Source organism: Phyllobates terribilis, unplaced genomic scaffold, assembly GCF_046119375.1.
Source record: "Phyllobates terribilis strain yellow unplaced genomic scaffold, ASM4611937v1 Scaffold_8__6_contigs__length_399053987, whole genome shotgun sequence".
NCBI classification, from domain to species: domain Eukaryota; kingdom Metazoa; phylum Chordata; class Amphibia; order Anura; family Dendrobatidae; genus Phyllobates; species Phyllobates terribilis.
In genome coordinates, this window is record NW_027362768.1 from 181395395 (window position 1) to 181411129 (window position 15735).

Consider the following 15735-nt stretch of genomic DNA (forward strand, 5'->3'; position numbering starts at 1 on the left):
GTCTGTATGGGGCTCTGTGCGGCCCCTCATGTTCTCCTCCATGTCTGTATGGGGCTCTGTACAGCCGCTCATGTTCTCCTCCATGTCTGTATGGGGATCTGTGCGGCCGCTCATGTTCTCCTCCATGTCTGTATGGGGCTCTGTACAGCCGCTCATGTTCTCCTCCATATCTGTATGGGGCTCTGTGCAGCCGCTCATGTTCTCCTCCATGTCTGTATGGGGCTCTGTGCGGCCCCTCATGTTCTCCTCCATGTCTGTATGGGGATCTGTGCGGCCGCTCATGTTCTCCTCCATGTCTGTATGGGGCTCTGTGCGGCCCCTCATGTTCTCCTCCATGTCTGTATGGGGCTCTGTGCAGCCGCTCATGTTCTCCTCCATATCTGTATGGGGCTCTGTGCAGCCGCTCATGTTCTCCTCCATGTCTGTATGGGGCTCTGTGCGGTCGCTCATGTTCTCCTCCATGTCTGTATGGGGCTCTGTGCAGCCGCTCATGTTCTCCTCCATGTCTGTATGGGGATCTGTGCGGCCGCTCATGTTCTCCTCCATGTCTGTATGGGGCTCTGTGCGGCCCCTCATGTTCTCCTCCATGTCTGTATGGGGCTCTGTGCAGCCGCTCATGTTCTCCTCCATATCTGTATGGGGCTCTGTGCAGCCGCTCATGTTCTCCTCCATGTCTGTATGGGGCTCTGTGCGGTCGCTCATGTTCTCCTCCATGTCTGTATGGGGATCTGTGCGGTCGCTCATGTTCTCCTCCATGTCTGTATGGGGCTCTGTGCAGCCGCTCATGTTCTCCCTCCATGTCTGTATGGGGCTCTGTGCAGCCGCTCATGTTCTCCTCCATGTCTGTATGGGGCTCTGTGCGGCCGCTCATGTTCTCCTCCATGTCTGTATGGGGCTCTGTGCGGCCGCTCATGTTCTCCTCCATGTCTGTATGGGGATCTGTGCGGTCGCTCATGTTCTCCTCCATGTCTGTATGGGGCTCTGTGCGGCCGCTCATGTTCTCCTCCATGTCTGTATGGGGCTCTGTGCGGCCGCTCATGTTCTCCTCCATGTCTGTATGGGGCTCTGTGCGGCCGCTCATGTTCTCCTCCATGTCTGTATGGGGCTCTGTGCGGCCGCTCATGTTCTCCTCCATGTCTGTATGGGGCTCTGTGCGGCCGCTCATGTTCTCCTCCATGTCTGTATGGGGCTCTGTGCGGCCGCTCATGTTCTCCTCCATGTCTGTATGGGGCTCTGTGCGGCCGCTCATGTTCTCCCTCCATGTCTGTATGGGGCTCTGTGCAGCCGCTCATGTTCTCCTCCATGTCTGTATGGGGCTCTGTGCGGCCGCTCATGTTCTCCCTCCATGTCTGTATGGGGCTCTGTGCGGCCCCTCATGTTCTCCTCCATGTCTGTATGGGGATCTGTGCGGCCGCTCATGTTCTCCTCCATGTCTGTATGGGGCTCTGTGCAGCCGCTCATGTTCTCCTCCATGTCTGTATGGGGATCTGTGCAGCCGCTCATGTTCTCCTCCATGTCTGTATGGGGCTCTGTGCAGCCGCTCATGTTCTCCTCCATGTCTGTATGGGGATCTGTGCGGCCGCTCATGTTCTCCCTCCATGTCTGTATGGGGCTGTGTGCGGCCGCTCATGTTCTCCTCCATGTCTGTATGGGGATCTGTGCGGCCGCTCATGTTCTCCTCCATGTCTGTATGGGGATCTGTGCGGCCGCTCATGTTCTCCTCCATGTCTGTATGGGGCTGTGTGCAGCCGCTCATGTTCTCCCTCCTTGTCTGTATGGGGCTCTGTGCGGCCGCTCATGTTCTCCTCCATGTCTGTATGGGGCTCTGTGCGGCCCCTCATGTTCTCCCCCCATGTCTGTATGGGGCTCTGTGCAGCCGCTCATGTTCTCCCTCCATGTCTGTATGGGGCTCTGTGCAGCCGCTCATGTTCTCCTCCATGTCTGTATGGGGCTCTGTGCGGCCGCTCATGTTCTCCTCCATGTCTGTATGGGGCTCTGTGCGGTCGCTCATGTTCTCCTCCATGTCTGTATGGGGCTCTGTACGGCCGCTCATGTTCTCCTCCATGTCTGTATGGGGCTCTGTGCGGCCGCTCATGTTCTCCTCCATGTCTGTATGGGGCTCTGTGCACTGGGCGCAGTCATGGGGGACAGATTATTATTATTTATTACTATAGCGGCATTTATTCCATGGCACTTTACATGTTAAAAAAGGGGATATACATACATGAACAATTACAATGATCTTTAACAAAACGTAACGGCGACTGGTACAGGAGGAGCGAGGATCCTGCCCGCGAGGGCTCACAATCTACAGGTAAGGGTCTTCTCCAAACTGTTCCCACAAAGCTGAAGCTACAATTGTTCGCAATGTCTTGTACTGAAGATTAGGATTTCCCATCACTGGAGCTGAGGGTCCGCGGTCCCCCTGATAACAGCCCATAGTATTATCCTCCTCCACCATCTGTACAATGCAGTCAGGGGGTAACGTCCTCCTGGAATCACCAGACTCCTCCATCAGACGCAGATAGAGGAGTGCGATCCGTCACTGCACAGAACACGTCTCCTCCAGAGTCCAGTGGTGGCGGCTTTACACCACTCCATCCAACGCTCGGCATTGTGCTTGGTGATGTACGGTTGCATGCAGCTGCTCGGCCTTGAAGCTCCTGGCGGGGGCGCAGTGTTTATGCTGACACCAGAGGAGGTCTGGACTCTGCAGTTATGGGGTCAGCAGAGCGGTGGGGACTTTTTTCTGTCCTCTGCTCCTCAACCCCTGCTCTGTAACATTACGGGGTTTCAACTTTGGGGAGAACACAAAGGAAACCCACAGAAACACGGGGAGAATTTCAAGCATCTTATAGGATATTTTAGTGCCCTATATTATTGCAGATCTGCTGAAATAAAACCTCTCAGTCTACAGCGTACACAGTAACGTGTTCACCCCTACACATTGGCAAAAGAACGTGTTCAGATGTGTCGTTACTCGTTAGATCTAGTCACTCTGTATGTTGATCTGGATTAATAAATCTGTCCCTTTCATTGAGTGTATACAGCTCCTTTGCAGAACTATGGGTACTGACTACAAACAAGATCTCTGTCTACTCTGGTCCTGCAGTCATGAGTTACTCTGCATAAGAGAAAGTGGGATCCCTGATAGTCAGCCTGCCTATATGTCACCAGGCACTGGCCAGCTCCGTTACACCGGCAGCAGGGATGGGATCGGACACGGTAATTCGCTCCTGGTAACTCCTCACCATCTATTGATGATCTGAACCTTAGAACTTATTGTAATCAATAACTATAAAGTTTATTCTGCTTCATCTGAACCTGACAGACAGCGCCACCTGGTGCTCACAGCTGATATGGCACACGGCTCTTGTATTTCCTTCACCGGTTGTTGGTTTTGCAATCTCTGTCGACATTAAATAAAAGGCGAAAGCTGAAAACAATCACCAACCGGTCAATGCAAATACTTCTCTGCTGGTTCAGCTGGGAACCCGTTTACACAGTCCGACTCTGTGCCAGGCACAACCTTGCTCGCCATTGTATGCAAGGCAGACGTCCTTGAGCCTCATAGACACAGTGTATGTAGAATAGTTACGTTGCAAGTTGCTTCACCTGCACAAACCACAGAATCGGTAACATATAGGCACAAGCCCCATGCAGCAGGCCGATGCCATTCAAGGAAGGGGTAGAAAATCCCAGCCTGGGTATCTGACGTGATAATTCTGCATTTTATTGGGCTGCTAATCAGGGAAAGCAGATTTATCTACAGCTCAACAGAACAGGAGTGTTCCTGAAATAGGAAAGATCTTGCAGAACAGTTAGAATTCCTTCATACATCAGTGTGTCCGGTACGAGTGGTGACAGTTTCCACACGTACTGGAGACACTGACACACGCAGACCCATTCAAATCTATGGGTCTGTGCACATGTCCGTGTGTTTCCACGGACCATTTGTCCGTGTTCTCCACACGCTGACATGTCCATTTTTTTGCGGATGCACGGTCCACAAAACGTATCACACGGATGACATCTGTTTGTCATCCGTGTGACGCGTACTGACGCCTGTGAATCAGTGTACAGTTAGTGCTGTTCCCAAGCGCTGGGTGCTGAACGCTGCCCTCATCATGGTTCCCTGCCAGCGCTGTGATCAGCACCAGCAGTGACAATGATGAGCGTAGTAGTAGTCTTCTCCCGCAGTGTCCCTGTGTAAAAATAAGATTAAAATAAAAAATCCTTATAATCACCTAAGTGTCCCCCACTATAATCCTCTGCCCGCTGACGCCGAGGAGCCGGAGAGAATGAGCAGCTTCGGAGCTGCGCTCAGTGAGTTGCAGCAGCTCATTCTCCCCAGCTCCTCGGCGTGAGCAAATTACAGCAGGGGACACTTAGGTGAGTATATGGATTTTATTATTTTATTCTTATATTTAGACAGGGACACTGCAGGAGCAGAATACTACTACCCTCATCATTGTCCCTGCTGGTGCTGATCGCAGCACCGGCAGGGAACCATGCTGAGGGCAGTGTTCAGCACCCAGCGCTTGGGAACAGCGCTAACTGTACACTGATTCCCAGGCGCCGGTCCGTGTGATCCTGATGCGGCACACGGTTGCCACACATGTGACACACTCAGACACACAGGACACAGATATCTCCGGTACCAGTTTTTCCGATACCGGAAATATATGGACGTGTGAAACTGGCCTTAAATATACAAAATGCTGCTAGGAGGTGGGTACAGCATAAGTACAGAACCAGTAAAACATCCAGACCCCCGTCCATACAATGTTTTTCCTTGTTCTTATTGGAATGTGCACATCGAAAATTCAGACTGAAGGCAACAAAAACTATGGAGGAACAAACACGAGTGACACAAATCAGACTGTTACACCTTAGATTCCTGTTTCCTCAGTCACACTGATGATGACTTTACACCCCTCGTCATTCTCTCCGTAGCTTCATCAGGTCACCACCTGGAATGGCCTCTACCAGTCTTCAAGTCATTCCCAGAGGAGCTGAGCTCTTGTCAGCCAGCTCATCCTAAACCATCTCAGCTGGGTTGAGGCCGGTGATGGTGGAGGCCGTGTCCTCTGACTCAGCCTCCATCCCTCTTCTCCTTTGTCACACCACCCTCACATCTCCTGGAGCTTCTGGGTCACTGTCCTGATCCATCACAGATGATGGCCCCACTAATTGCAGCCCAGATGTGACAGCGGTCGCTGCAGAACACTGTGGTCGCCATGTTGGGTAATGTGCCCTGAATGTGGCATAAATCACCAATAGTGTCACCAGCAGAGCCCCCCATCATCACACTTCTCCTCCATGCCTCATGGTGGGCACCACACATGAAAAACATCCGATCACCTTTTCTGCATCTTACAAAGATATGGAGGCTGGTAGTAAAAATGTAAAATTTTAACTTATGAGATCACAGTACAGATTTCCACTGATCTAATGTTCAGTCTTTGCGTTGCTCGATGCAAACAAGTCTCTTTTTGTCCGTGGTCCTCAGTAGCGACTTCTTCGCAGTGTTTCTAATATAAAGGCTGTTCCCAAAATGCCTCTGGACCGCTGATGCACAGATGTGTCTGCTACCTGATGTCTGTGCATCATTTATTAGGGCTGTTATCTGAGTGGTTGATAGTTTGTGGTTTCTTAGGCCGGTAACTCTGATGAACTTATCCTCTGCAGCAGAGGTCATTCTTGGTCTTCCTTTCCTGGCACGCTCCTCATTAGAGCCAGTTTCATCAGAGTGATTGATGGTTTTCAGGACGGCTATTGAGGATACCTTCAAGGTTTTAGCAATCTTCTGGATTGAACTTCATGTCTTAAAGTAACGACGAACTGTAGTTTCTCTTTACTTAGTTGCCTGTTTCTTGCCATGTTCTGGCTTAGAACAGATGTGGAATAGGGTCAGTACTGTATGGAGCCATGCACCAACACTGCCTCTGCAAAACCCACCTGATGTCCGCAAATACTATCTGAAGGCCAGTGATGCCACAAATGATCTCTGGCCAAGGTGACCTAATCACTGGAAGCCAGTCCAGGTGACAACCTGATGAAGCTGCTGAGAAAATGCCAAGGGGGACGTAAAGCTGTCAAAGTAAATGGGGGGTATAAGGAGTAACCTAAAGTGAAACAGTCTGGATTGTGTCATACATGTTCCATTTTTAAATCGACAATGTGCACATTCCAATTAAAAGAAAAACCACCGCAGAACACGGGGTGTCCAAACTATTCACTGGTATTGTATGAAAGCAAATTTTTCAGCTTAATATGTGGCGCTATACAAACCCTTTCAGGGTGGAGCTGAACAGTAACTCCATCGCATGCAAGCATTTCGAGTATCAACATCTACTGCAAAACTTAAAGGGTTGTCTTAAGTTCTTGAAGGGGTAAAACTGAAAAATGCATGTAAAAACAATGTAAACTTTGCAATGTTCCTCATTAAAAATCCCCTTTAGTTCTCAAAAAACAGAGGAATTTTCAATTTCATAGGTTATTGCTTGTTGCCTCAGTTACCAGCCTCCACTGCAGTCCATCAGCGGTGGCTGGTTTACTAGGCAAAGAGAGCGCGCGCTTACAAGCTGTTTGCTAGAGACACGTAAGCGCTGCTCTGTAATTGGTCAGATCTCTAGATCCCACGCCCCAATGATGCAGCATTGGAAAGAGCAGCTAAGTCCAGAAATGCATCCATGCAGCTGGTCTGAGTAGTCAGTTTTCAGAAGGATGACCAGCAAGCAGATTGAACAACCCCTTTAAATAACATGCTGCATGTAGCCAACGATGCTGTTCTTAGTAGGTTATGCACATTTGTACCTATTTTTTATTTTCTTCCTAAATGCAAAATTAAACAACTTCCTAAACTTCTTTATTAACCATTTCCTTCCATTTATTTAATGCTGCAGGCGCATTTATCTAGCCTGCAACATCTGACACAAATCCATTAGATTTCTGCTTCTGATGGAACCCTCGGCTTTCTCCTCCTTTTTCTCAGTTTTAGTGATAACAGCACAAAGGGAGTCATGAATAAATCTCTACAGTGTGAGGGGAAAAAAGGAAAGAGCAGCTACAGTTTCAGGAAAGGAAGAAAAATCAAGCAGATGACCAGGAAATAAGTGCAGGAGAGTTGTTCTCATATAGGATCTAATACAGACAACAGCTCCCTGGATACACACAGAGGTCACATCCCGCCTATATTCCTGGGAGACAGACGTTACATCCAGCCTATATTCCTGGGATAGAGAGACACACACAGCTCACATTCAGTCTATATTCCCGGGAGAGAGACACAGAGCTCACATCCAGCCTATATTCCTGGGAGAGAGAGAGACACACAGAGCTCACATCCAGCCTATATTCCTGGGCTGGGAGAGACACACACAGAGCTCACATCCAGCCTATGTTCCTGGGCTGGGAGAGACACACACAGAGCTCACATCCAGCCTATATTCCTGGGCTGGGAGAGACACACACAGAGCTCACATCCAGCTTATATTCCTGGGCTGGGAGAGACACACACAGAGCTCACATCCAGCCTATATTCCTGGGCTGGGAGAGACACAGAGCTCACATCCAGCCTATATTCCTGGGCTGGGAGAGACACACACAGAGCTCACATCCAGCCTATATTCCTGGGCTGGGAGAGACACACACAGAGATCACATCCAGCCTATATTCCTGGGCTGGGAGAGACACACACAGAGCTCACATCCAGCCTATATTCCTGGGCTGGGAGAGACACACACAGAGATCACATCCAGCCTATATTCCTGGGCTGGGAGAGACACACACAGAGCTCACATCCAGCCTATATTCCTGGGCTGGGAGAGACACACACAGAGCTCACATCCAGCCTATATTCCTGGGCTGGGAGAGACACACACAGAGCTCACATCCAGCCTATATTCCTGGGCTGGGAGAGACACACACAGAGCTCACATCCAGCCTATATTCCTGGGCTGGGAGAGACACACACAGAGCTCACTTTCAAACTACAGTGGGTATGTAAAGTATTCAGACCCCTTTAAATTGTTCACCCTTTGTTTCATTGCTGCCATTTGGTAAATTCTCAAAAGTTCATTTTTTTCTCATTACAGTGCACTCTGCGCCCCATCTTGACTGAAAAAAAAACAGAAATGTAGAAATTTTTGCAAATTTATTAAAAAAGAAAAACTGAAATCTCACATGGTCATAAGTATTCAGACCCTTTGCTCAGTATTGAGTAGAAGCCCCCTTTTGAGCTAGTACAGCCGTGAGTCTTCTTGGGAATGATGCAACAAGTTTTTCACACCTGGATTTGGGGATCCTCGGCCATTCTTCCTTGCAGATCCTCTCCAGTTCCGTCAGGTTGGATGGTGAACGTTGGTGGACGGCCATTTTCAGGTCTCTCCAGAGATGCTCAATTGGGTTTAGGTCAGGGCTCTGGCTGGGCCACTCAAGAATGGTCACAGAGTTGTTCTGAAGCCACTCCTTTGTTATTTTAGCTGTGTGCTTAGGGTCATTGTCTTGTTGGAAGGTGAACCTTCGGCCAAGTCTGAGGTCCAGAGCACTCTGGAAGAGGTTTTCATCCAGGATATCTCTGTACTTGGCCGCATTCATGTTTCCGTCAATTGCAACCAGTCGTCCTGTCCCTGCAGCTGAAAAACACCCCCATAGCATGATGCTGCCACCACCATGTTTCACTGTTGGGATTGTATTGGGCAGGGGATGAGCAGTGCCTGGTTTTATCCACACATACCGCTTAGAATTATCACCAAAAAGTTCTATCTTCGTCTCATCATACCAGAGAATCTTATTTCTCATAGTCTGGGAGTCCTTCATGTGTTTTTGAGCAAACTCTATGCGGGCTTTCATATGTCTTGCACTGAGGAGAGGCTTCCGTCGGGCCACTCTGCCATAAAGGCCCGACTGGTGGAGGGCTGCAGTGATAGTTGACTTTGTGGAACTTTCTCCCATCTCCCTACTGCATCTCTGGAGCTCAGCCACAGTGATCTTGGGGTTCTTCTTTACCTCTCTCACCAAGGCTCTTCTCCCACGATTGCTCAGTTTGGCTGGACGGCCAGGTCTAGGAAGACTTCTGGTGGTCCCAAACTTCTTCCATTTAAGGATTATGGAGGCCACTGTGCTCTTAGGAACCTTGAGTAATGCAGAAATTCTTTTGTAACCTTGGCCACAATTCTGTCTCTGAGCTCCTTGGGCAGTTCCTTTGAGCTCATGATTCTCATTTGGTCTGACATGCACTGTGAGCTGTGAGGTCTTATATAGACAGGTGTGTGCCTTTCCAAATCAAGTCCTATCAGTTTAATTAAACACAGCTGGACTCCAATGAAGGCGTAGAACCATCTCAAGGAGGATCACAAGGAAATGGACATGTGACTTAAATATGAGTGTCTGAGCAAAAGGGTCTGAATACTTATGACCATGTGATATTTCAGTTTTTCTTTTTTAATAAATTTGCAAAAATCTCTACATTTGTTTTTTTCTCAGTCAAGATGGGGTGCAGAGTGTACATTAATGAGAAAAAAATGAACTTTTTAGAATTTACCAAATGGCTGCAATGAAACAGAGTGAAAAATGTAAAGGGGTCTGAATACTTTACATACCCACTGTATATTCCTGGGAGAGACACACACAGAGCTCACATTCAGCCTATATTCCTGGGAGAGCGAGAGACACACACAGAGCTCATAGCCAACCTATGTTCCTGGGAGACACACAGCTCACATTTAGCCTATATTCCTGGGAGAGAGACACACGGAGCTCACTTTCAGGTTATAGTAATGGGAGATAAAGCTGCACAATGTAGTGCTATAGCATGTAAACATGAAATATGACATTTGAATTTCATTACTGCTCTAGAAAGTAAGAAAAAATAAAAAGATACTTAGCACATAATTTTGGCCAATTTGTCCATGCCCAGCAGCCATGACAAGGCGATCTTCTTGGCTGGGAACCTATCCTAATGTGAATCCTCTTCTGGGCCGCTAGCCTATATTTATATGGGAAGGTAGGATCCTGCTGTGATTAAAACCATCATGAGTTGGAAAGCTCGGTCAGAGAGCCTTTGGATAGGGTCACATTAGGATAGGTTCCCAGCCAAGAGGATTGCCTTGTTGTGGTTGCTGGGTATGCATGAATTGGCCAAATTATGTCCTAAGGGTCTTTGTTTTTTCCTATTTTCTAGGGCAGTAATGCAATTCAAGTTTCTTATATTTCATGTTTACATGCTATAACACTACAGAGTGCAACTTTGTTAGTTATGTATGGAGATGGCTACTTTTAGTATGCAATTGTGCACACCAGTTGTCTGTTTGGAAGTGACTGTCAGTCTTTTGATATTTATATTCCAGGGAGACAGACATCACACATCCAGCCTATATTACCGGGAGACACACACAACTGACATCCAGCCTATATTACTGGGAGAGACACACAGAGCTCACATCCAGCCTATATTACTGGGAGAGACACACAGAGCTCACATCCAGCCTATATTACTGGGAGAGACACTGAGACCTCACATCCAGCCTATATTACTGGGAGAGAGACACAGACCTCACATCCAGCCTATATTACTGGGCGAAACACACAGAGCTCACATCCAGCCTATATTACTGCTAGTGGATCATCATGATACTCATTTCCAATGCGAATACAGTCTTTGATCTAAGAGCTATATAGTAATACAATTCATTCAATCCAGAAAAGCCAACTAGGCTAGAATTACCCATTAGACAAAGGTAAGTATCTATAATAGGGATTGGCCATTCAGTGTCAAAACAGAGGATAGAGGAAATGCTCTTACCCATTTTCAACCTGTGTGGACCCGCTCAGCCTGCAGCTTATGTCTAATGGGCGACGATGATGATGCACTAGCACTTTATATATTCTTGATCTATAGCTATTATATGGGATTATTATAAGGGAGGATAGGAATAATAGTATACATATTGCTTGATTTGTTATGAGGATTCTGTCACCATGACCAGCTATTTGACCGTGGGCCAGCCGCTCTAATCACCTGTGCTCTCGCTTGCTGATCTTTTTTTAATCTTTATGTGCATTTATGTTAGCGCATTGCTGTATATTTCATAAAGGTTTTTATAGATATATACCTTCTTTGAACTTTGGCTCCATGATTTTTGTAGGATTATATTGCTAAGCAGTGTCCAAGTGGATTATTGATTGTGGCCACTTACTCAAGGACATGACAGACTTAATCTATCGATAATGTTGTCAGTTTGGATGATATTGATGTTATGTATACAAAGCTGTGAAAGATTTTTTTTTTTTTTAATGAAGACTAATTTGCAAACTTTTTTTTTTTTTTTTTATCTAGGTTGGGGCAAAATTTAACTAGTGGCAAAAATATAACTGTCCTTTGGAAGGAGATACTTCTGACATGAATGGTTTGGGAAAACACATTGTATTGTGGCCACCAAGTGAAAGAGCAGCAGACTTGAGAGGTTGCCGGTCTACACTCACGCCCTTGATTTACAAGCAGATGTACCATCCACTCAGATCCTGTTCCACCATTGTGACAAAATCCCTTTCATCTGGCATCAATACAAACTGATGGGTGCTGGCTAGTCAGATTTTTGGGATTATTGGAGAGTTGCATTTCCAGTGTTTTGGAAATCATATACAGTGCTAGTCACAAGTATTGGCACCCCCTTCATTGTTTTCATAGACTGTACAATATCTTCTGAAATAAATGGAAATGTACCAAAGTTATATCCTCAGGATTTTTTAATTAGTGGTCCAAAGTAATACAACAATAAAACATTGTTTTTCAGCTTCCATGTTGCAATTTCATAGAAGAAACAGAATAAACAGCATGTGCAGCAATAAAGACTCCCCTAATTAATACTTGGTTGCCCCCCTAATTAATACTTGGTTGCACACCCTTTAGCATTGGTGACGGCCTCCACACATTTCTTGTAGCCATCTATAAGCTTCTGGCACTCTTTCTCCCACTCTTCCTTTGCAGTTTGTTCAGGCTCTTGAATGTTTGCAGGTTCTTTTTCCCAATGGCAGATTTCACCTCACCCCAAAGATTTTCAATGAGATTGAGGTCAGAACTCATTGTGGCCATTTTAAAACAGTCCATTTTTTTCTTTTTTAACCATTACGTTATATTTTTGGATGTGTGCTTTGTCTCATTATCTTGGTGGAGGACCCATGATCTTCGACTCAAACCAAATTTTCATTACATTGGGCAGGACATTTCACGCTAAAATATCTTGATAATTCTTTTATTTCATGATTCCTGTGATACGGTCAAGGCCTTCAGTACCAGACGCAACAAGAATGCAACCCCTCAGCATTATGGATCCTCCACCATGCTTAGCTGTTGGTAAGGTGTTCTTTCCCTTATAAGCTTCATTGCGCCGTCTGTAAACAAACTGTTGCTTTGCATTGGAATAAAGCTCTATTTTTCTTCCATCTGTCCACGGAACATTTTCCCAGGATTGTAGTTGGTCAACATACTCTTTGTCAAGGAAGAAACCGCTGCTGAAGAAAAGACATAAAAAGGAATGACTGATCCTTGCCAATCGCCCATAAAGCTCTGCTTGGTTTAGTGTGCGGCATATGGTACTTGTTGAAACCATGATCCAGACTTCTCCAGGTTGGCCTTCCGGTCTTTGGAAGTTTGATGTGGTGTTTTTTTTCCACCATTCGCATCAACCTTCAAAGACATCTCTTGTCAATTCCCCCCCCCCCCCCCCCCCCCACGTCCAGGGAGGTTCTTGACGGTTCCATGATTGGCAAATTTCTTAACACTGGGCATGGTTGAAACTGGGATACCAAGGTCTTTTGAGATGGCCTTATACCCTTTGGAAGTCTTGTGTTTGCTAATAATAATGATAACAGTTCTAATGTCCTGAGTCAGCTCCTTTGTCTTCACCATTGTGACAAAGGAACAGGGCCTACCATGTGTTTTTTTTTTTTTTTTTTTAAAAAACACTGAAGTCATCATTCATTGGCTAATTCATGTCACATGGGCACTGACAATCACGGGAGAATCTCTTTTGTGATTTACCACAGGAGAGTCAAAATGTGTTTCCTTACTAAATGAATGTAAAGGTGCCAATACCAGTGACACAGCAGCTTTAGGTTTTCTCTATTTTTCCTTCCCATTGTTTTTGGTTTTAAATTATTGTTTCTCATTTGCTCTTTTGTATTTAACACGAGTCTCTATACAAAAAACTGATTCATTTTTTTCAGGAGATATTCCACATTATGTACTTACACGTCATGGTGCCAATAACGATGAGCAGGACTGTAGAGGATTGCTGTCGTACCTGTGCTCGGCTCCTCGTGGGTTTCAGGATTAGTTACATGCATTTAACCATGTCCTGCTTAATTAAAATGCCCCAGACGTACGCCGTGACTGATCTGTAGGGGATGCGCAGCGGCGTTATTATGTCACGCCGTGTATAATGGCGATGACAAGGTCACATAATGCTGAGCCCTGAGCAGAACTTACACGATTCGTGCCCATCTCTGTGACATGTTCTATATACAGAGTAATATCATATATAGAGAGAACATGCGGGGGAACAACACAATTATCAATCATATCAACACCGGTGAATAAAAGGTATTTAAAGGGACATTTATTGTCTCCTCCAGCAATAGTGAGATGATGGGCGGGATATTAAAGTGTTTCAGCAACTTAAAAAATAAATATATATAATAAAAAAAAATAAAAAATGATGTGACTAACGACAGGGAATCTCTGTTAGGAAACTATGTCTGCAAATATACAGCACCCCAGCAGCGCCACCACAGGAGAAATTAAGTATTACATGGTGTCAATGTGGTGACAGTTCTCTGGATGTTTTTTTTGAGAATCTAAAAGCCCCGTTTGCACATTATCAAATTACAGATTTTTTATTTTTATGGCAAAGAGACATTTAAACAGTGTAAGCAAAGTGGACGGGAGTCCCTGAAAACTCATGTCCGCTGTGCTTTTCTTTGGTACGTTTTCCCTCTTGAAAATTTGACATGTAAAAGCAGGTAAAGCAAAAAAAAATGCAAAACAAAAACAATGACCGAGCAAATTTCTATTGGGTATTTTTTGGGGAGTGGAACCAAGAACAAACATCCGTGTTCTTGTTACATGGGATCATGTGCTAGGGCTGTGTACAGACGTTACATCTGTGGTAATATTTTGCTGGGGTTTTACCATAATTTAAAAACTCAAAGGGGGAAAAAAAAAAAAAAAAAATGCATTTTTGGCAGGCAAGAAAAAAAATCAAAACTGTACTGCAATGTCTAAATGCAGCCCAAAAGCAGATTCACAAGTATATTATCAATCTGGAGGACGAGCTGTGCCCCGTGTATTAGTGGGTGATGTTACAAATGGACCTCAGATCTGTGGTGCAAAAAAAAAAAAAAAAAAGCATGCAGCCTGCACGAGCCTGGTCCAATGCACAGTGCATGCATATAGTACGCAGCCCCCTGCACCCACCTGCAGACCACCACAAGACTGTGAGCAAAAGTTTAGCGCTTGTAGGAAATGAACTTAAAGATGTAGACATTTTTTTTGCATCACAAGTCTGCCGCAATTCTCTCTAAAAAGCACATTGGTTTTTCTCTGCCTTTTTTAGTCTGAAAATAATCTACACCCAACCTGATGGTAAGTGAATCCCCCCAGGGAGCAAAGCTCAATAAATGCACCAGAAGCACTGCAAGGACCCCATTAAGATCCCGAGGTTTCACCACCCCCCCCCCCACACCTTCGTTAGCAGCTGCCCCCTCTGTACAGTATGGAAGGCGCATGGTTTACTCGCAGAGCTTGGGAGGGTCCGCCAGTGACAGGAGAGATAAGCCGGGCCGTGCAGGTGGCCTGGAAGATACGGGGGGAAGGTTACTGACATTATCAGCAGTTTCTTGCAGCCGTAACACAAACGTTTTACCCTTCACCCCGTAGTTTTAATATTTGCCATCTTTTTTTTTTTTTGTGCTGTCAGGAAGGGATCAGGTCATACACTGCGGGCCGACAATCCCAGGGACAGCACCCCTTACACCTTCTTTGGGGGGTCTATTCAGTGGGTGTAGTTGTCCCAAACACTGACAGATGGCCACAGGTACGGTGCTGCCTTTACAAGTGTAGGAACAAGAGTCATGTTCGTTATAATGGGGTGGTCCACGATCAGATAATCATGGCCACTTTTTTCCAAAACCAGCAGCACCGGTCTACAAGAGGTGTCTAGTATCACACTGGAGTCAATGGTGAAGATATGCAATACCACATAAAACCTGTAGACAAGGGTGATGCCGCCAAGGTTTTTCTGATCCTGGACATTCCCTTGAAGGGCAATGTCCATTCTTAAGACCTGTACACATTGGAGGTGTCAGTCGGGAGCAGATCCCTCCATCGGCAGACACGAACGCTGTGTGCAGAGTCTCAGGCCATGTTCACATCTCCGTCTCAAATTTTGTGAGACTAAACAGAAAAAGAATCAAGTACATTCAGTGCAATTCTTCTCATTAATATGACAGACCCCACAATGGATCCTACAGACCCCATAAAGGCAATGAGATCAGTTGTGCACCTTTAGCTTACATCCAAAGCTTCAGCAGCCTTATAAATACTTTGCGTTCCAGCACACAATGGAGAACAGGTACTATTGTGGTGCCAGCAACGAGTGACCACACGTAGGATAAATAGGAAGAGCTTATGGTGCCAGAAAACACTACCCTGATCCAGGGCCTCAATGAATA